Here is a 20,321-nt window from a genome sequence, read left to right on the forward strand (position 1 = left end):
GGAGTCACAGAGAAAAGTCTTTGGCTTGATAGAAGGAAGAACTCTGTAACTTAGCCACAAAGAAATAAACTAGTTCCAAAATGTGGGTCTTTTAACCTGGCCTCTTCCTCAATTAGAGGCAGGATGATGGCCATTCAGAAGGGATGGTGCAGGGGAAATTTTAACATTCAATGGAAGTTTGACCATATGGCTACTAAGATCTGATCTTAACCAGAGATGATAAAATATTCTAAAAATAAAACTATGCATATTAAAATATGTGGATTCTGAACTAAGGAAAAGTATATTTAGGGTAAAAAAGAACAAACTAAGAATATAAAAATTCTAAAATAAGTAAGAAACACTAATTTGTTATGTGACTGCAGGCATGTTTTCTAAACTCTTCTGTTTACTGACCTATTTCCCAAACTTACTAATGCATCTGAAAACTCATATCTTGGAAGGTGGGATAATGGATCTTGGCCAACTGTAATTTCTTTCTTTCTTTCTTTCTTTCTTTCTTTCTTTCTTTCTTTCTTTCTTTCTTTCTTTCTTTCTTTCTTTCTTTTTTAATTTTCTTGGAAGTTCTGATGCCTAAACTGATGTTTAGGCAGTTTCTATAATTCTAGATATACTTAAAGAGAAGGCCTATTTTGCTTAAGAAATATGTGTGCATAGGTAATTCTTGAAAAAGTTTAATAGTTCTAATCAACCTGTTAATATTTTAGGCTACTGCAGTTTAGTATTTAAACATCATTTCCATGCAGGAAACAAATTCAACCTCAGTACTCTAAGCTCTACTGGCTTAGAACACAAGAGTTTAAAAGATGTCTTCTCTTATTTTGCAATGTTTAATGTAATATATAGATTATTCTAGCATCTTAGCATTTTTTTCTTAGATAACATGTTTTATAAAATAATCTCATATCACTTACATGAGGAATCTAACATGGCCAAATTCATGCAACAGAATTAAGGGGGTAGAGTAATGAGTCAAAGACATAAAAACCAAACAGGTCCTTTCAAAACCCCCTCAAAAAATTAAGAAATAAAGTCAGTAGAATGCTGCAAACCAAAAGCTAAGTAATGGTTAGCAGAAGCATTTGAAGGATAAAGGGGCTTTCTGCCAAATGCAACCAATAGAGGGAAGTTTAGGGGATATTTTTGAGATGATGAAAATGTTCTAAAATTGAATTTGAGGGTTGCACAACTCTGTACATTTATAAAAAGAAATACATGTATTTGATATTTAAATGGATGAGTTAAATTATACTTCAATAAAGCTTTGTAAATTATACTTCAATAAAGCTTTTTTCTTAAAAAATAAAGTATCATGAGTTTCTTTAAAAACAAAAAAAAGGACTAAAATCATTTTTAAAAGCATGAGACATTTCTTCCTAAATAAATATTTTAAAACTAAACTTCAGAAACTTAGTGTGAAAAAAACAAGAAGATGATGTTTTTCATACATACAGAGGTTTTAGCTTAAAAAAAAAACTTCATTTCTTTCTTAAATTTCCACTTGGGTAGGCAAAGTCTTAGGAAATATAAAAAGAAGACATTCCCTGGTAAAACTTGTTAGAAGCTTACTAGTCCTAGTAAAAAACAGCTTAGAACATAAAAGTTTCTAGCAGCTTGGGACATAAAAGTTTAAGATGTCATCTCTTGCTTTGCAATTTTTAATGTAATATATAGATTATTCGAGTTTTTAGCTTTTATTTCTAGGATGTTTTATACAACAATCTCATATTTCTTACATGAGAAATCTAACATAGCTGAAATTATGGAAACAGAATTATGGTAGTGGGGAGGATGGGAGGGGCCTGCACAAGTTTCCTTGAGGTAAAGTGGAGCAATTATTGAAGATTTAGAAAAAATAAAGAATTGGTATGAAACATTGACACGGCATATCCAAATCCAAAAGAAGGGACTTTTAAATGTATATCAAAATAATACCAGGTAACATTATTTGCGTTTCCTGAAAGTTAAACTTGGAAAGTCATTCTTCTGAAACAGAAGACTTCATATTCACTGATCTCCTAATAGTGATGATACTATATTCATTGCTATGAAATATAATGCTAAAACCATTTAACTTGGGTTCTTCAGGTTTGGCAAGTGACTCCATGCTTCTCATTAAAAAAAAAAAAAAAAAAGACCACAACTGACAATGAACTGGCCAGTCAGATATGCTGATTTTTAATCTGTGCTTTCTAGAGGATAGAAAAGAGTTTACCCAATTCTAAATCAGTATTGAAAACAAAGCAAATGAGAACTCTTGGCTCAAGCCAACATGCTTCCAGTGCCTGCATACTTCTTTTTAATTAATTTTGACAGGTCAAACATTTTCAAAACTTTTCCATTAGTGGAAGCTAAGAGACTACTTACAGATGCACAAGACTATGAGAAAAAGGAGGTATGTGACCAGTTCCCTTAAAACACTTTTAAGGTATTTCTCTCGGTTAGTGTTGCTTTCCTCCATGAGTCTTGTTCCCCAGAGACCTTTAAAATAATAATGGAAAAAAGAAGTTGTCATTTTATTTAAGAAATGTAATGAATGACAAAAGGGAAAAACATGAAATAAATAGTATAATCTGTACAGGGGGTTCTCATTTATAAATATGAACACTTTAGCAATCTCTGAATGTGATTAGGAAGCTGGGGTTAGCAGGAGTAGCTTTTATTTCACATGCTCTCCTGTTCCCCTGAATGTGTAAAACATGAGGCAACAATCCAACCATCTTCTCAACTCCCAAGAGCATTAGCAAATATTTTAGTAAAAATTTAAGACAGGAAACGAGGGTAATTTCAAAGAGGAGATTAAGCAATTGTGCACAACTCACAGCTCTTTCTATTTGAGAAAAAAATACAACCTGGTATCTGACTACTAAACCCAGCTAAGTAGATAAAGGACTGCATTGCTAATGACTTTTCAGGTAACCCCAGTGAAAAGAATTTCTGGTTGGTACATCAATTCAAGTTGGAAACACCCATCAAGCATCTAAGGTGCTGGCAGAAAAGCTACTCTGTGCTCATCTTTGTACCATGGGCGAGACCCCTCCACCCTGGTTGCCTTAGGGAGCTTATTATGTTATCCCAGCAATGGTGGAGTTTACAGCCCAGTCCAGGAGCAAGAGCTCTTCACCCTGGGAGCCAGGGGAGCTCTATATGCTGCAGCCAAGGTCCATGGTACTTCCACGTCGAGGGGGGAGACCCCTCCACCCTGAAAGTCTGGTGAGGTCTGCAGGTTGCTGCACCCAGGGTCACAGGCACTCCCCACTCCAAGGGCAAGATCCCTTCACCCTGGGTTCCAAGGGGAGCTCAGCATGCTGCAGAAGCCAGGGTTGAAGGGACTTCCCCTTCCAGGGGTGGTACCCCTTCACCCTATGTGCCTGGGGAGATCTGCTGTTGGAGCCAGACTCCAGGAGACTCCTTTCTACAGGGGCGGGATTCTTCTATTCTGGGTGCCAGGGGGAGCTCCATAAGCTGTGGCACACAGGCTCCAGGAGACTTCTTTCTCAAGAGGTGATATCACTTCACCCTGGATGCCAGGGGGAGCTCCAGAGGCTGCTGAAGCCAGGGTCAAGAGCACTCACTTCTCCAGGAGCGAGACCACTCCAACCTGGGTCCCCAGAGGAGGCCACAAGCCACAGAAGCCAGGGTCGAGGGTACTCCTTCCACCAGGGGCGTGTCCATTCCACCCTGGGTGTAGGAGGGGGCGCCACACACTGTAGAAGCCAAGAACAAGGGGAATCCCCCCTCCAGGTGAGATACCCCTCCATCCTGGGTGCTGAGGAGAGCTCCGAATGCTGCTGCACCCAGGTTCCAGGGGACTCCCTCTTCCAGGGGCAAGACCCCTCCACCCTGGGTGCCTGAGGGAGCTTCTTATGCAGCCCCAGCCAGGGTGAAGTGCACTTCCCCATCCAGGAGCCCGGGGAGACAGGGGAGCTCTGCATGCTGCAGCCAGGGTCCATGGCACTTCCACTTCCAGGGTGCAAGGGGAACTCAGCATGCTGCCACAGCCAGGGTCAAAGGACTTCCCCCTCCAGGGGCGGGACCTCTTCACCCTAGGTACCTGGGGGAGCTCTGCTTGCTGCTGCAGCCAGACTCCAGGAGACTTCCTTCTCCAGGGGCAGGATTCCTCCACCTTGGGTGCCAGGGGTGGGTGGGAGGCTCTGCAGGCTGTGGCACACAGGCTCAAAGAGACTCCTCCCTCAAGGGGCGAGATCCCTTCACCCTGGATGTCAGGGGAAGCTCCAAACGCCTCTGCAGCCAGGGTTGAGGGGACTTCTTCCTCCAGGGGTGAGACCCCTCCAACCTGGGTGACAGGGGGAAGATCTGGAGGCCTCTGAAGCCAGGGTCGAGGGGATTTGCCCCTCCAGGAGCGGGACCCCTCCAACCTAGGTGCCCAGGGAATCTATTCATGATGCCCTGGCCAGATTGGAGGAGACTCCCTTCTCCAGGGGCAGGACCCCTCCATCCTGGGTGCCAGTTCCGCTTGATTCTGCACCAGGCTCAGGGGACTCCCCCCTCCAAGGACGAGAACTCTCCACCCTGGGTGACTGAGGGAACTCCGCAGGCCACTGCACCCAGCCTCTAGGAAACTTCTCCACTCCAGGGGCGATGCCTCTAAACCCTGGATGCCAGGTGGAGCTCTGCTCAATGCTGCAGCTAGTGACTAGGGGACTCCTCTGTCCAGGGGTGGAACCCCTCCTCCCTAGGTGCAGCCAGACTCCAGGGCATTCCCTTCTCCAGGGGCGGGACCCCGCCACCCTGGGTGCCAGAAAGAGCTCTGTACCATGATGCTGTAACTAGGATCTAGGGCATTCCCCCATCCAGAGGGGAGACCCCTCAAACCTGGGTGCCAGGGGGAGCTCCACATGCCACTGCAGGCAGGGTTGAGGGCACTTTCCCCTCCAAGGGAAGACATCCCCACCCTGGGTGTCTGGGGGTGCTCCACAGCCAGCTGCAGCCAGGGTTGAGTGGACTCCCTTCTCCAGTAGTGAGACCCCTCCACCCAGGATGCCTGTGCTCCCTCCGCAGGCCACTGTAGCCAGAGTCAAGGGGACTCCCCCCTCCAGGGGCGAGACCCCTTCACCCTGGGTGCCAGGACAAGCTCTATATGCCGCTGCATCCAGTTTCGAGGAAACTCCCCCCTCCACGGGTGAAACCTCTCCACCCTGGTTGCTGGGGGGAGCTCTGCATGCTGCTGCAGACAGAATCCAGGGGATGCCCTTCTCCAGGGGAAGGACTCCTCCACCCTTGGGGACCAGGGGGTGCTTCGCATGCTGCTGAAGCCAGGGTCAAGGGCACTCCCTTCTCCAGGGACGACACCCTTCCAACCTGGGTCCCAGGTGGAGGTCCACATGCCACAGAATCCAGGATTGAGGGTACTCCTCCCTCCAGGGGCGGTTCCCCTTCACCCTGGATGCAGGAAGGAGCTCCACAGGCTGCAGCAGTCAGGGTCAAAAAATCCCCCATCTAGGTGAGATACCCCTTCAACCTGGGTGCTGGGGAGAGCTCCGAATGAAGTTGCACCCAGGCTCAAGGGGGCTCTCTAATCCAGAGGAGAGACACCTCCACCCTGGGTGTCTGAGGGAGCTTCTTACATGGCCCCAGCCAGGGTGGATTGCACTCCATACTCCAGGGGCGGGACGAGACCCCCTTCACCCTGGGAGCCAGGGGAGCTCTGTATGCTGCAGCCAGGATCCATGGCACTTCTCCCTCCAGGGGGGAGACCCCTCCAACCTGAATGCCTAGTGAGGTCTGAAGGTTGCTGTACCCAGTGTCCAGGGCACTCCCTTCTCCAGGTGTGAGATCCTTCCACCCTGGGTGCCTGGGGGAGCTCCAAACACCACTGCAGCCAGGGTTGAAGGGACTCCCATTTCCAGGGGGGAGACTCCTCCAACCTGAGTGCCAGGGGGAGCCCCACACTCTGCTGCAGCCAGGGTCGAGGGTAGGGTCCTTCAGGGACAGGACCCTACCAACCTAGGTGCCAAGGCAAGCTCTGCACGCTGCCACAACCAGGCTCCAGGAGACTCACCCTCCAGGCTCTGAGGCCCCTCCACCCTGGGTGCCTGGGATAGCTCAGCAGCTGCTTCAGCCAGGGTCGAGGGGGAACTCCATGCTCCAGTGGCAGGACCCATCCACCCTGGGTGAGGGGGTCCAGGTTCCCAGGCTCTGAGACGCCCCCCTCAAGGTGCAAAACCCCTCCACCCCTTCGCTGCCCCAGCCAGGGTACAGGGCACTTTCTCCTCCAGGGGTGGTACCCCTCCACTCTAGGGACAGGGGGAGCTCTGCACACTGCTGAAGCAAGATTCCAGGGGACTCTCTTCTCCAGTAGCTGCACCCTTCCATCCTGAGTGCCTGAAGGAGCTTAGCACACTGCTGCAGTAAAGATCCAGGGCACTCCCCTTTCAGGGGGAAGACCCCTCCAACCTGGGTGCAAGGGGGAGCTCCACAAATCACTGCAGCCAGGGTTGAGGGCACTTTCCCCTCCAGAGGGTAGACCCCTCCACCCTGGGTGCAGCTGCACCCAGGGTCCAGGGGAATCCCCCTTCCAGGGAGGGGACCTCTCTAACCTAGGTGCCTGGAAGAGCTCCCCAGGCAGCTGCAACCAGGCTCCAGGGGACTCCCCGCTGCAGGCTAGAGACCCCCTTCACCCTGGGTGAAGGGGGGAGCTCCACAGGCCGCTTCACCAAGGCTTCAGGGGACTCCCTCTTACTAGGGCGAGACCCCTCCACCCTAGGTACCTGGGGTCGCTCCACAGCCGCTTCAGCAGGATCCAGTGAACTCCCCCATCTGGGGGCGAAACCTCTTCACCCTAGGCACCTTGGAGAGCTCTGCATAGTGCTACAGCCAGACTCAAGGGGACTCCCTCTACAAGTGCGGGACCCCTCCACCCTGGGTAGAGGGCGGGAGCTCTGCAGGCTGCAGCGCCCAGGCTCCAGGAGATTCCCCCTCAACGGGTGAGATCCCTCCACCCTGGGTGTCAGGGGGACCTCTGCATGCTGCTCCAGCCAGGGTTGAGGTCATTCCCTCTCCTGGGGCAAGGCCTCTTCACCCTGGGTGCCAGGGGGAGCTTCCTACACTGCCCTGCCAGGATTAAGGGCACTTTCTCCTCCAAGAAGGAAACCCCTCCACCCTGGGTGGAGGGGGGAGCTCCACACACCTCCACAGCCAAAGTCCAGGGCACTCCCCCCTCCAGGGGCCAAGACCCCTCCACCCTGGGTGCTTGGGGGAGCTCCACACATCACTGAAGCCAGGGTCAAAGGGACTGCCCCCTCTAGGGGCGAGATGCCTCCACACTGGGTGCCAGGAGGAGCTCCATACTTTACACCAACCAGGGTCGAGGGCACTCCCCCCTCCAGGGCGAGACCCTTCCACCCTGGGTGCAGGAGGGAACTCCATACACCTCCCCAGCCAGGGTGGAGGACACTCCCCCCTCCAGAGGCAAGACCCCTCTACCATGGGAGCCACGGGAGCTCTACATGCTGCAGCCAGCATTGAGGGCACTCCCCTTTCAGGGCCAGACTCCTCCACCCTGGGTGCTGGGGGAGCTCCCCATGCCTCTGCACCCAGGCTCTAGGAGATTCCCTCCTCAAGGGCGAGATTCTTCCAACCTGGGTGCCAGGGGGAGCTCAGCATGCCAGTGCATCCAGGGTTGAGGGCACTTTCCCCTCTATGGGCGAGACCCCTCCAACCTGTGTGCCCAGAAAAGCTGGGCATGCCACCACACCCAGGGTCTAAGGGACTCCCCCCTCCAGGGGGATATGCCTCCACCCTAGATGCTGTGGGAGGAAGGTCCATATGCAACAGGAGCCAGGGTCCAGGGAACTCCCTCCTCCAGAAGCAGGACCCCTTCACCCTGGGAGCTGGGGGAAGCACCCCACGCTGCTGCAGCCAAGGTCCAGGGCACTCCCCCCTACAGGGGCAAGACTCCTCCACCCTCGGTGCCTGGGGGAGCTCCACACACCGCAGCAGCCAGGGTCAAGGAGACACCCCCACCAGGGGCGAGACTCTCCAACTTGAGTGCCAAGGGGAACTCAGCGTGCCACTGGAGCCAGGGTTGAGGGCATTTTCCTCTCCAGAGGGGAGACTCCTCCAAACTGGGTGCTGGGGTTGGCTCTGCATGCTGCTTCAGCTAGGATCAAAAGGAATCCTCCTTCCATTGGTGGGACCCCTTCTCCCTAGCTGCCTGGGGAGCTCCATGAGCTGCTGATCCCAGGCTCCATGGGGCTCCCCCCTCCAGGCGCGACACCTCTCCACCCTGGAAGCCTAAGGAGCTCTGCATGCTGCTGCAGCCAGGTTGGAGGGCACTCCACCCTCTAGGGGCGAGACCCCTCCACCCATGATGCCAGGGAAAGCTCCACACGCCTCCATAGTCAGGGTCCATTGCTCTCCCCCCCCCCCCGCCTGTAAAGGGGAGACCACTCCACCCTGGGTGACAGGGGGAGCTCTCCACACTTAGCCTCAGCCAGGGTCCATGGGACTCCCCCACACACAGGGGAGAGACATTTCCATCATAGGTGCTGGGGGTCACTCTGCATGCCACTGAAGCCAGGGTCAAGGGAACTTTCCCCTACAGGGGCCAGACCCTTCCACCCTAGAAGCCTGGGGTGCACCACACGCCACTGCAGCCAGGGTCCAGGAGACTCCCCCCTTCAGGGGGGAGACCCTTCCACCCTTGGTGCAGGATGGAGCTCTGCATGCTACTGCAGCCTGGTCTAGGGCTCTCCCCCTTCAAAGAGAGAGGCCCTTTCAACTTGGGGGAGCTCTGAAAGCCACAGCAGCCAGGGTTGAGGGTACTTTCCCCTCAAGCAGGAGACCCCTAGACCTGGGTGCTCGGGGAGCTCCCCAGTGGCTGCAGCCATGGTGGAGGAGACTGCCCCCTCCAGGATTGAGACCCCTCCACCCTTGGTTCTGGAGGGAGCTCCGCCCTCCCTGCAGCCAGGGTCCAGGGGACTCCCCACTCCAGGGGCAATACCCCTCCACAATGGGTGCCTGCAGGAGCTCCTTACTCTGCTCCAGCCAGGGTTAAGGACACTCCCCGCCTCCAAGTGGGAGATCCCTCCACCCTGGGTGCTGGGGGTCGCTCAGAAAGCCGCTGTAGCCATGGTGGAGAGGACTGCTCCCCTCCAGGAGGGTGACCCCTCCATCCTAGGGTCCTGGGGGAACTTCATATACCACTGCATCCAGGGTCGAGGGGACTACCCCATTCAGGGGTGCCTGGAGGAGCTCCTTACTCTGCCCCAGCCAGGGTCGAGGGCACCCCCTTCTCCAGGTGCAGGACCACTCCACCCTGGGTGCCTAGGGGAGCTCCAAACACCACTGCAGCCAGGGTGGAGGGGACTTCCATTTCCACCGAGGAGACTCCCCCCTCAAGGGGCGAGACCCCTCCACCCTGGTGCCAGTGGAGCTCCTCATGTAGCTGCACCAGGTTTGAGGGGAATTTCCCCTCCAGGGGCGAGACCCCTCCAACCTGGGTTATGGGGGGAGCTCAGCATGCCTGCAGCCAGGGGGGAGGGCACTGCCCCCTCCAGAGTGGAGACCCCTCCAACCTTGGTGCTGGGGGAGCTCTACAGGCTGCTGCAGCCAGTTTCGAGGGAACTACCCTCTAGGGATGAGACCTTCCATCCTGGGTGCCCAGATGAGCAGCAGCCAGGATCAAGGGGACCACTCCCTGCAGGGGTGGAAACCCTCCACCCTAGGTGCCTGGGGGAGCTCCCCACACCGCTGCATGCAGGCTGGAGGGGACTCCCCCCTATAGGCGGGAGACATCTCCACCTAGGATACTGGGTGGAGCTCCACACGCTGCTGCACCTATGCTTGAGGAGACTCCCCCTCTAGGGGCGAGACTCCTCCACCCTGGGTGCCTGCTCCTCAGCTGCTCAACCAGGATCCAGTGGACTCCCCCTTCTTGGGGCGGTACCCCTCCACCCTAGGTGCCCTGGGAAGTTCTGCATGTTGCAGCAGCCAGACTCCAGGGGACTTCCTTCTAGAGGTGCGGGACCCCCACCACCCTGGGTGCCATGGGGAGCTCTGCAGGCCACAGCACCCAGGCGCGAGGAGACTCCTGCCTAAAGGGAGGAGATACCTCCACCTTGGGTGCAGGGGAGGAGCCCCTTACTCTGCCCAAGCCATGTTCAAGGGTACTACCCCCTCCAGAGGCGACACTCCTCCATCTTGGGTGCCCTGGGGAGATCCGCATGCCACCCCAGCCAAGCTTGATGGGACTCCTCCCTCCAGAAGCGAGACCCCTCCAACCTGGGTGCCAGGATGAGATCCACAGGGTGCTGCACCCCGGCTGGAGGAGATTCCCCCCTCAAGGGGCTAGAACCTTCCACCCTGGGTGCCACGCTGGAGCTCCTCACGCTGCTGCAGCCAGGGTTGAGAAGAGTTTCCCCCCAGGGGCAAGACCCCTCTAACCTGGGTTGCAGAGGAGCTCAGCATGCCTGCAGCCATGGTGGGTAGGACTCCTGCATCCAGGGTGGAGACCTCTCCAACCTCGGTGGTGCTAGAAGGAGCTCTGCAAGCTGCTGCAGCCAGGGTCCAGGGCACTCCCTTCTCCAGGAGCTAGACCCCTCCAACCTGGGTACCTGAGGAGTTTCTTAAGCCACTGCAGCAAGGGTCGAGTGGTCTTCCCCCTCCATGAGCGAGAATCCTCCACCCTGGGTGTTGGGGGAGCTCAGCACACAGCTGCAGCCAGGCCAGAGGGAACTCACCCCTCCAGGGGCGAGACCCCTCCATCCTGGGTGCCTGGGGTCGCTCCACTTGACACTGCAACCAGGGTCGAGGGGAATCCCCCCATCAAGGGCGAAATCCCTCCACTAGGTGCCTGGAGGAGCTCCTCATGCCGCTGCACCACCCAGGCTCCAGGGAACTCCCCCCCTCAGGCGTGAGACCCCTCTACCCTGGGTGCCTGAGGTCACTCCACATGCCACTGCAGCCAGGGTCAAGGGGAATCGCAGCTCCAGCGGCAGGACCTCTCCACTCTAGATACCTGGGGAGCTCCTCATGCTGTCGCACCCAGGTTCCAAGGAATTCTCCCTTCCAGGCCTGAGACCCCTCCATCTACGGTGCCTGGCGGGGGTGGGGGGAGCTCCACATGCCACTGTGCCTAGGCTTGACTGGACTCCACCCTCCAGGGGTGAGACCCCTCCACCGTGGCTGCCTGAGTTTGCTTCCCAGCTGCTCAACCACGTTCCAGTGGACTCCCCCCTCTAGGGGGGGTACCCCTCCACCCTAGGTGCCCTGAAGAGCAGAGTTCTGCATCCTTCTGCAGCCAAACTCGAGGGGACTCCCTTCTAGAGGTGCAGGACCCCACCACCCTGGGTGCTGGGGGGAGCTCTGCAGGCCTTGGCTTCCAGGATCAAGGACACTCCCTACTCCAGGGGTGAGACCACTCCACCTTGGGTGTCAGGGGGAGCTTCCCAGCTGCTGCAGCCAGGTTTGAGGGGACTCCCCACTCCAGGGGTGAGACCCCCACTTCCCTGGGTGCCAGGGGGAACTCTGCATACCTCCAAAACCCGACTCCAGGGGACTCCCATCTCCAGGAGCGCGACCCCTACACCCTGGGTGCCTGAAGGAGGTCCTTACTCCACCCCAGCCAGAGTCGAGGGCACTCCCTTCTCCAGGGGAGAGACCCCTCCACCCTGGGTGCCCAGAGGAGCTTCTTACTCTGCCCCAGCCAGGGTTCAGGGCATTCCCCCCTCCAGGGGCAAGACCTCTGTGGGAAGATCTCTGCACGCAGCCGCAGCCAGGGTTCAGGGGACTCCCTCCTCCGGGTGCGAGACTCCTCCACCCTGGGTGCAGGGAGGAGCTCCTTACTCCCACCAAGCCAGGGTCCAGGGCAATCCCCCTTATATGGGCGAGACCCCATCACCCTGTGTGCTAGCGAGAGCTACCACTGTGGAGGGGTCTCAGGATGATATATCCAGGTTCCAGGGGACTCCTTTCTCCAAGAAAGGAACCCTGCCACCCTGGGTACCAGAGGGAGCCCCTCAGGATGCTTCACCCAAATTACAGAGGACTCCCCTCTCCAGGGTCATGACCCCTCCCCCTCCACCCTTGATACCAGGGGGAGCTCTGCATGGTGCTTCAACCTGACTCCAGGAGACTCCTTTCTCCGGTAAGGGGACCCTGTCACCCTGGGTGTCAGGGGGAGCTCCGCATGATGCAGCACCCAGGCTCAAGGAAACTCCCCCCTCCAGGAGCGAGACCCCTCCACCTTGGGCACCAGGGAGGGGGGAGGTCAGCATGCCGCTGCAGCTAGACTCCAGTGGACTCCTCCCTCCAGGGGCGAGACCCCTCCACCCTGGGTGCTAGGGTGAACTCCTCAGGCCACTGCACCCAGGCTCCAGGAGACTCCTGCCCCAAAGGGGCCTGACTCCTCCACCCTGGGGACCAGTGGGAGCGCCAAAAGCTGCTGGACTCCCAAATCCTGGGGCATGACCCCTACAATTTGGGTGCCTGGGGGAGCTCGGCACACCAAAGCAGCCAGGCTCAAGGGGATTCCCCCCTCCAGGAGTGAGACTACTCCAACCTGGGTTCCTTGGGAGCTCAGCACACCTTCAACCAGATGGAGGGCACTCCCCACTCCAGGGGCGAGAGCCCTCCCCAGTAGGTGCCAGGGAGAGCTCTGCATGCTGCTGCAGAGGTCCAGGGTCCAGGTCACTACTTCCTCCAGGGGCCAGCTCTGCTCGCCTCTGCACCCAGGCTAGAGGGGAAGCCCCCCTCAGGCACGATATGCCTCCACCCTGGGTTCTGTGGGGAGCTCCATATGCCACTGCACCGAGGTTCAAGGAGAATCCCCCCCTCCAGGGACAAGACCCCTCCACCCTGGGTGCCTGGGGGAGTTCTGCATGATGCCGCAGTCAGACTTGAGGGGACTCCCTTCTACAGGGGCAGAACTTCTCCACTCTGGATGCCAGGGTGGGGCTCAGCAGGCCATGTAACCCAGGCTGGAAGAGACTCCCCCTTCAAGAGGTGAGACCCCTCCACCGTTGGTGTTAGGGGGAGTTCCGCACGCAGCTGCAGCCAGAGTTGAGGGGACTCCTCCCTTCGGGGCAAGACCCTTCCACCCTGGGTTCCGGGTAGCCCGAATGCCACAGCAGCCAGGGTCAATCGGATTCCCCGCTTCAGATGCGAGACTCCTCCACCCTGGTTGCTTGGGGTAGCTCCACATGCAGCCAGAGTGCAGGGGACTCCTCCCTCCAGGGGTGGGACCCCTACACCCTAGGTGCAGGGGCGAGCTTTTCACATTGGTGCAGCCAGACTCACGGGGACTCCCTTCTCCAGGGGCGGGACTTTTCCACCTTGCGTGCCAGAAGGAGCTCCGCTGGCTTCTGCAGCCAGGATCTAGGGCACTCTGTGGAAACGCTTCCAACTTGAGTGCCAGGGAGAGCTCTGCATGCCACTTCAGCCAGGGTTGAGGGCACTTTACCCTCCAGGGTGTTGATCGCTCCACCCTTAATGCCCCAGGGAGCTGCGCATGCAGCTGCAGCCAGAGTCCAGGGGAATCCTCCCTCCAGGGGCGGAACCCCTCCACCCTAGGTGCCTGGGGGATCTCTCCATGCTGCCCATACAGGGGCGAGACCCATGCCACCTAGGTCCTGAGGGAGATCTGCATGCTGCCGCAGCCATACTGTAGAAGACTCCCTTCTTCAGGGGCGGGATCCCTCCGCCCTGGGTGCCAGTGGGGAGCTCTGCACGATTCTGCACCCAGTCTCAAGTGGACTACCCCTGCAAGGACGAGACCCCTGCACCCTGGGTGACTGGGGTAACTCTGCAGACAACCACACCCAGGCTCCAGGAGACTTCCCCATTCCAGGGGCGAGGCTCCTATACCCTGTGTGTCAGGGGAAGCTCTGCACACTGCAGCATCCAGGGTTGATGGGACTCCTCCCCCCAGCAGCGGGACCCCAACACCCTAGGTGCAGGGGGAAGCTCTTCAACCTGCTGCATTCAGACTCCAGGGGACTCCCTTCTCCTGGGGTGGGATCCCCTCAACCCTGAGTGCCTGGGGTAGCTCTGCAGTCGCTTCAGCCAGGGGTGGGATCCCTTCACCCTAGGTGCCCTGGGGACCTCTGTATGCTGCCGCAGCCAGACTCCCTTTTACAGGTGCAGGACCCCTCCACCCTGGGTGCCAGAGGGGAGATCCACAGGCTGCTGCTCCCAGGCTCGAGAAGACTCCCCCCTCAAGGGCCGAGTCCCCTCCATCCTGGGTGTCAGGGTGATCTCCGCATGACACTGCAGCCAGGCTTTAGGAAACTCCTGCCTCCAGAGGCGAGACCCCTCGACCCTGAGTGCCAGGGGGAGCTCCTTATGCCGCCCCAGCCAGAGTGGAAGGCACTTTCTCCTCCAGGTGCGAGACCCCTCCACCCTGGGTTTTAGGGATAGCTCCCTCCAGGGCGGGACCCCTTCACCCTAGGTGTGGAGGGAAGCTCTGCACAATGTTGAAGCCAGATTCAAGGGCACTCCCATCTCAAGGGGCGGGACCACTTCACCTTGAGTGGTGAGGGCAGGGTGCTCCACAGGCCGCAGCACCCAGGCTCTATGAGACTCCCCTCTCAAGGTGCAAAATCCCTCCACCCTGGGTGCCGGCGGCGGGGGAAGCTCTACACGCAGACACAGCCAGGGTCTAGGGATCTCTATCCTTCAATGGCAGGATCCCTCCAACCTGGGTGCCAGGGGGAGGTCAGCACGCTACTGCAGTCAGGGTGGAGGGTACTCCCCCTCCAGGGGCGAGACCCTTCCACCCTAGGTGCCCAAGGGAGATCTGCATGCTGCTACAGCCAGACTGGAGGAGAATCCTTTCTCCAGGGGCGGGACCCCTCCACCCTGGCTGCAGGGGGGAGCTACTCAAGATGCTGCACCCAGGCTCAAGTGGACTCCACCCTCCAGGGACGTGACCCCTCCACACTGGGTGACTGGGGAAGCTCCTCAGGATGCAATACCCATGCTCCAGGAGACTTCCTCACTCCAGGATGAGGCCCCTATACCTTGGGTGCTAGGGCGAGCTCCGCATGCTGCTGCAGGCAGGCTTGAAGAGACTCCCCCCTCCAGGGACAATACCCCTCTACCCTACGTCCGGGGGAGCTGCATCCCAGCTGCAGCCAGTTTCGAGGGGACTCCCCCATCCAGGTGCAAGACCCCTCCACCCTAGGTGCACAGGGGTAGGGGGGAGCTCTTCATGAAGTCTCAGCCAGACTTGAGGGGATTCCCATCTCCAGGGGCGGGACCTCTTCACCCTGGGTGCAGGAGGGAGGGGAACTCCCTCACAGCCAGGGTCCATGGGACTTCCCCCTCCATGGGCAAGATCCCTCCACCCTGGGTTCTGTGAGTAACTCTGCACAACCCTGAAGCCAGGGTCCAGGGGACTCCAGCCTTCAGGGATGATACCTCTCCATCCTGGGTGCCAGGAGGAGCTCCTTATTCTGCCCTAGCCAGGGTCGAGGGCACTCCCCTCTCCAGGGGCAAGACTCCTCCACCCTGCTTGACAGAGGGAGCTCCTCATACTGCTGCAGCCAGGGTCATGGGGATTCTCCCTCCAATGACAGGACTCCTCCACCCTAGGTGCAGGGGGAAGCTCTGCAGGCTGCTGCAGCCAGACTCCAGGGAACTCCCTTCTCCAGGGGCGGGACCCCTCCACCCTGGGTACCAGGGGGAGCTCCACACACCATTACAGCCAGTGCCAAGGGTACTCCACATTCTAGGAGCATGACACCTCAACCCTGGGTTCCAGAGGGAGCTCCATATGACGCCCTAGCCAGGTTTGAGTGCACTCCCCCCTCCAGGAGCGAGACCCCTCCACCCAGGGAGACAGGAGGAGCTCAACACGCTGCTGCAGCCAGGGTCAAGGGCACTACCCTCTCCAAGGACGAGACCCCTCCATCCTGGGAGCCAGGAGGAGCTCAACCCTGCTGCTGCAGCCAGGGTTGAGGGCACTCCCCTTCTCCAGAGGAGAGAGAACTCCAACCTGGTTTCCTGTGGGAGCTCCACAAGCCACTGCAGCCAGGGTATACTGGACTCAGCCCTCAAGGGGCAAGAATCCTCCACCCTTGGTGTCTGAGGGAGCTCAGCAAGCAGTCACAGCCAGGGTTGAGGAGACTTTCACCTCCAGGCTGGAGACCCCTCCACTATGGGTGCTGGGAAAGCTCTACAAGCCACTGCATCTAGGGTCCAGAGCAGTCCCCTTTCCAGAAGGGAGACCTGTCTAACCTGGAAGCCAGGGTTCGGGGAGATCTCCATGCTGCTGCGGCCAGGCTGGAGGGGACTCCCCCCTCTAGGGGCAAGACTCCTCCCTTTTTTGTGCCTGAGGGAGCTATGCACACCAAGGCAGCAAGGATCAAGTGCACTCCCTTCTCCATAGGCAAGTCCCCTCCAATCTAGGTGACATAAGCAGCTCCACAAGCTCCCAAGCCAGGGTCGAGGGCACATCCCCCTCCAGAAGCGAGACCCCTTCAACCTGGGTGCCAGAGAGAGCTTCAAACACTACAGCAGCCAGGCTTTAGGGCACTCCCCACTCCAAGTAGGAGACCCCTCCAACCTGGATGGGGGGGGTGCTCCACAGGACAACGCACCCAGGCTTCAGAGGATCACCCCTCCAGAGGTGAGACTTCTCCACTCTGGGTCCTGGGACAGCCACTCATGCTGCTGTAGCCAGAGTCCAGCTGACTCCTTCCTCCAGGGGCGAGAACCCTGCACCCTGGGTGCCAGGGGGAGCTCCATATGCCACCCCAGCCAGGACCGAGGGCACTACCCCTCTAGGGACTAGACCCTTCTCCTTGGGAGCCTGCAGGAGCTCTGCATGCTGCTTCAGCCAGGGTCGAGGGCACTCCCCACTTTAGGGGCCAAACACCTCCACCCTGGGAGCCAGGGGGAGCTCAACACACTGCTGCAGCCAGGGTCAAGGGCACACCCTGCTCCAGGGGCGAGACCTTTCCACCCTAGGTGCCTGGGGTAGCTTAGCACACCACTGCAGCCAGGGTAGAGGGTACTTACCTCTCCAAGGGTGATATCCCTCTGCTGTGGTAGCCAGGGGAGCTCTGCATGCTGCAGCCAGGGTCAACAGCACTCCATCCCCAGCCAGGGGCAGAATCCCTACACCCTAGGGGCAGGGGGGAGCTCAGCATGCTGCTGCAGCCAGTCTCCAGAAGACTCCCTTTTCCAGGGGCAGGACCCTTCCACCCTGGGTGCCAGAAGGAGCTGCACACTCTGCTGCAGTCAGCGTTGAGTGCACTTTGCCCTCCAGGGAAGAGACCCCTCTAACCTGGGTGCCTGGGGGAGCTCCTAAACCGCTGCACCCAGTGTCTAGGGCACTCCTCACTCCAGGGGCGAGACCCCTTCACCCTAAGTGCCAGGCGGAGCTCTGAACTCTGCTGCAACCAGAGTCTAGGGTACTCTTCCATCCAAGGGTGGGATCCCTCCACCCTAGGTGCAGGAGGGAGCAATATATGCTGCTTTAGCCAGACTCCACAAGACTTCCTTCTCCAAGGGCAAGACCCCTTCACCCTGGGTGCCAGGGGGAGCTCTGCACTCCGCTGCACCCAGGCTCGAGGGGACTCCCCCCTCTATGGGCCAAACCTCTCCATCCTGGGTGCTGGGCGGAGCTCTGCATGCTGCTGCAGCCAGACTCCAGGATATACTCTTCTTCAGGGGAGGGACTCCTCCACCTGGGTGCCAGGGGGAGCTCAGCATGCTGCTGAAGCCAGAGTCGAGGGCACTCCCTTCTCCATGGGCGAGACCCCTCCAACCTGGGTCCCAGGGGGAGATCCACAAGCCACAGAAGCCAGGTTCCAGGGTACTCCTCTCTCCAGGGGCGTCCCCTCCAGCCTGGGTGCAGCAAGGAGCTCGACTGGCTGCAGCATCCAGGGTCAAGGGACTCCCCACTCCAGGTGAGATACCCCTCCAACCTGGGGGACTGGGAGAGCTCCACATGCCACTGCCCCCAGGCTCAAGGGGACTCCCTCTTCCAGGGGCTAGACCCCTCCACCCTGTGTGCCTGAGGGAGATTCTTAAACTGCCCCGCCAGGGTGGAGTGCACTCTCCCCTCCAGGGGCAAGACCCCTTCACCCTGGGAGCTCTGCGTGTTGCAACCAGGGTCCATGGCATTTCCTCCCTCAAGGGGCAAGACCCCTCCACCCTGAATACCAGGTGAGGACTGCAGGCTGCTACACCCAGGGTCCAGGCCACTCCCCACCTCCAGGGGCGAGACCCCTCAACCCTGGGTGCCAGGGGTAGCTCAGCACTCTGTGCAACCAGGGCCAAAGGAACTTCCCCCTCAAGGGGCGGGATCCCTTCATCCTAGATGCCAGGGGGAGCTCTGAATGCTGCTGCAGCCAGACATCAGGAGATTCCCTTCTACAGGGGCGGGACTTCTCCACCCTGGGTGCCAGGGGGAGCTCCTTAGGCCATGGCACACAGGCTCTAGGAGATACCTCCCTCAAGGGGTGAGATCCCTTCACCCTGGGTGTCAGGGGAAGCTCCAAACTCCTGTGCAGCCAGGGTTGAGTGGACTCCTGCCTCCAGAGGCGAGACCCCTCTAACCTGGGTGCCAGGGGGAGCTCCACATGCCACTGTAGCCACCGGTTAGGGGACTTCACCCTCCAAGCGTGGTACCCCTTCAACCTAAGTGTCCAGGGAATCTGTGCATGATGCCCTAGCCAGACTGGAGGAGACTCCCTTCTCCAGGGGCAGAACCCTTCCACCCTGGGTAAGTGGGGGAGCTTCCTAGGACACTGCACCCAGCCTCCAGGAGACTTCCCTACTCCAGGGGCGAGGCCCCTATACCCTGGATGCCAGGGTGAGCTCCGCATGCTGCTGCAGACAGGCTCGAAGGGACTTTTTCCTCCAGGGGCAGACCTCTACATGATGCTGCAGTCCTGGTCTAGGGAACTTCTCCATCAAGGGGTGGGACCCCTCTACCCTAGGTGCAGGGAGGAGCTCTGTATGCTGCTGCAGCAGCCAGACTCCAGGGGACTCCCTTCTCAAGGGACAGGACCCTGCCACTCTGCCAGAAGGAGCTCTGCAACAGGCTGCTGCAGCCAGGATCTAGGGCATTCCCCATCCAGGTGGGAGACCCCTAAAGCCTAGGTGACAGGGGGAGCTCCACACACCACTGCAGGCCTGGTTGAATGCACTTTCCTTCCAGGGGGAGACACCCCCACCCTGGGTGTAGGGGGTGCTCTGTGCTCAGCTCAGCCAGGATCCAGAGGACTCCCCCCTCCAGGGGCGAGACCCCTCCACCCTAGGTGGTGGGGGAGCTCTGCAGGCCGCAGCAGCCCGGATGGAGGGCACTTCCCACTCCAGGAGCCAGAATCCTTCACCCTGGTGCCAGGGGGATCTCCGCAAGCCACTGCACCCAGGTTTGACTGGACTGCCCCCTCCATGTGCAAAACCTCTTAATCTTGGGTGCTGGAGGAAGCTCTACATGCTGCTGCAGCCAGACTCCAACGGACACCCTTCTCCAGGGGTGGGGCTCCTCTACCTGGGTGACAGGGAGAGCTCAGGACTCTGCTGAAGCCAGGGTAAAGTGGAGGGCACTCCCTTCTCCAGGGGCGAGACCCCCTCAACCTGGGTTCCAGGAGGAGGTCCACAAGCCACAGAAGCCAGGGTCCAGGGTACTCCTCTCTCCAGGGGTGGATCCCCTCCACCCTAGGTGCAGGAAGGAGCTCCACATCCTGTAGTAGGCAGGGTCAAGGGGACTCCCCCCTCCAGGTGAGATAACCCTTCAACCTGGGTGCCAGGGAGAGCTCCACATGCTGCTGCAGCCAGGCACGAGGGGATTCCCTCATCCAGGGGCGAGAACCCTCCACCCTGTGTGCCTGAGGGAGGTTATTATGCCGCCCCAGCCAGGGTGGAGTGCACTTCCCTCTTCAGGGGCAAGACTCCTCCACCCTGAATGCAGGTGAGGTCTGCAGGCTGATGCACCCAGTGTCCAGGTCACTTCCCCCTCCAGGGGCGAGGCACCTCCACCATGGGTACCAGGGGGAGCTCAGCATGCTGCCTCAGCCAGGGTGCAAGGGACTTCCCCTCCAGAGGCGGACCCCTTCACCCTAGGTGCCCTGGGGAACTCTGCATGCTGCAGCAGCTAGACTCCAGGAGACTACCTTCTACAGGGGTGGGACCCCTCCACCCTGGGTGGCAGGGGGAGTTCCTCAGGCTGTGGCACACAGGCTTGAGGAGACTCCTCCCTCAAGGGGTGAGATCCTTAACCCTGTGTGTCAGGGCAAGTTCCAAATGCCACTGCAGCCAGGGTTGAGGAGACTCCTGCCTCTAGGAGTGAGACTCCTCCAACCTGGGTGCCAGAGGGAGCTCCACACACTGCTGCAGCCATGTCA

General features: G+C 58.2%; 1 pseudogene; it reads right to left on the reverse strand.

Moving 5' to 3' along the window:
- Positions 1-6,125, reverse strand: part of LOC144366452 (polycystin-2-like) — a 45,161-nt pseudogene extending 39,036 nt beyond the window's left edge.
- Positions 6,126-20,321: the final 14,196 nt, after the last annotated feature.

This window comes from Ictidomys tridecemlineatus, chromosome 9 (genome assembly GCF_052094955.1).
Source record: "Ictidomys tridecemlineatus isolate mIctTri1 chromosome 9, mIctTri1.hap1, whole genome shotgun sequence".
In the NCBI taxonomy this organism is placed as follows: domain Eukaryota; kingdom Metazoa; phylum Chordata; class Mammalia; order Rodentia; family Sciuridae; genus Ictidomys; species Ictidomys tridecemlineatus.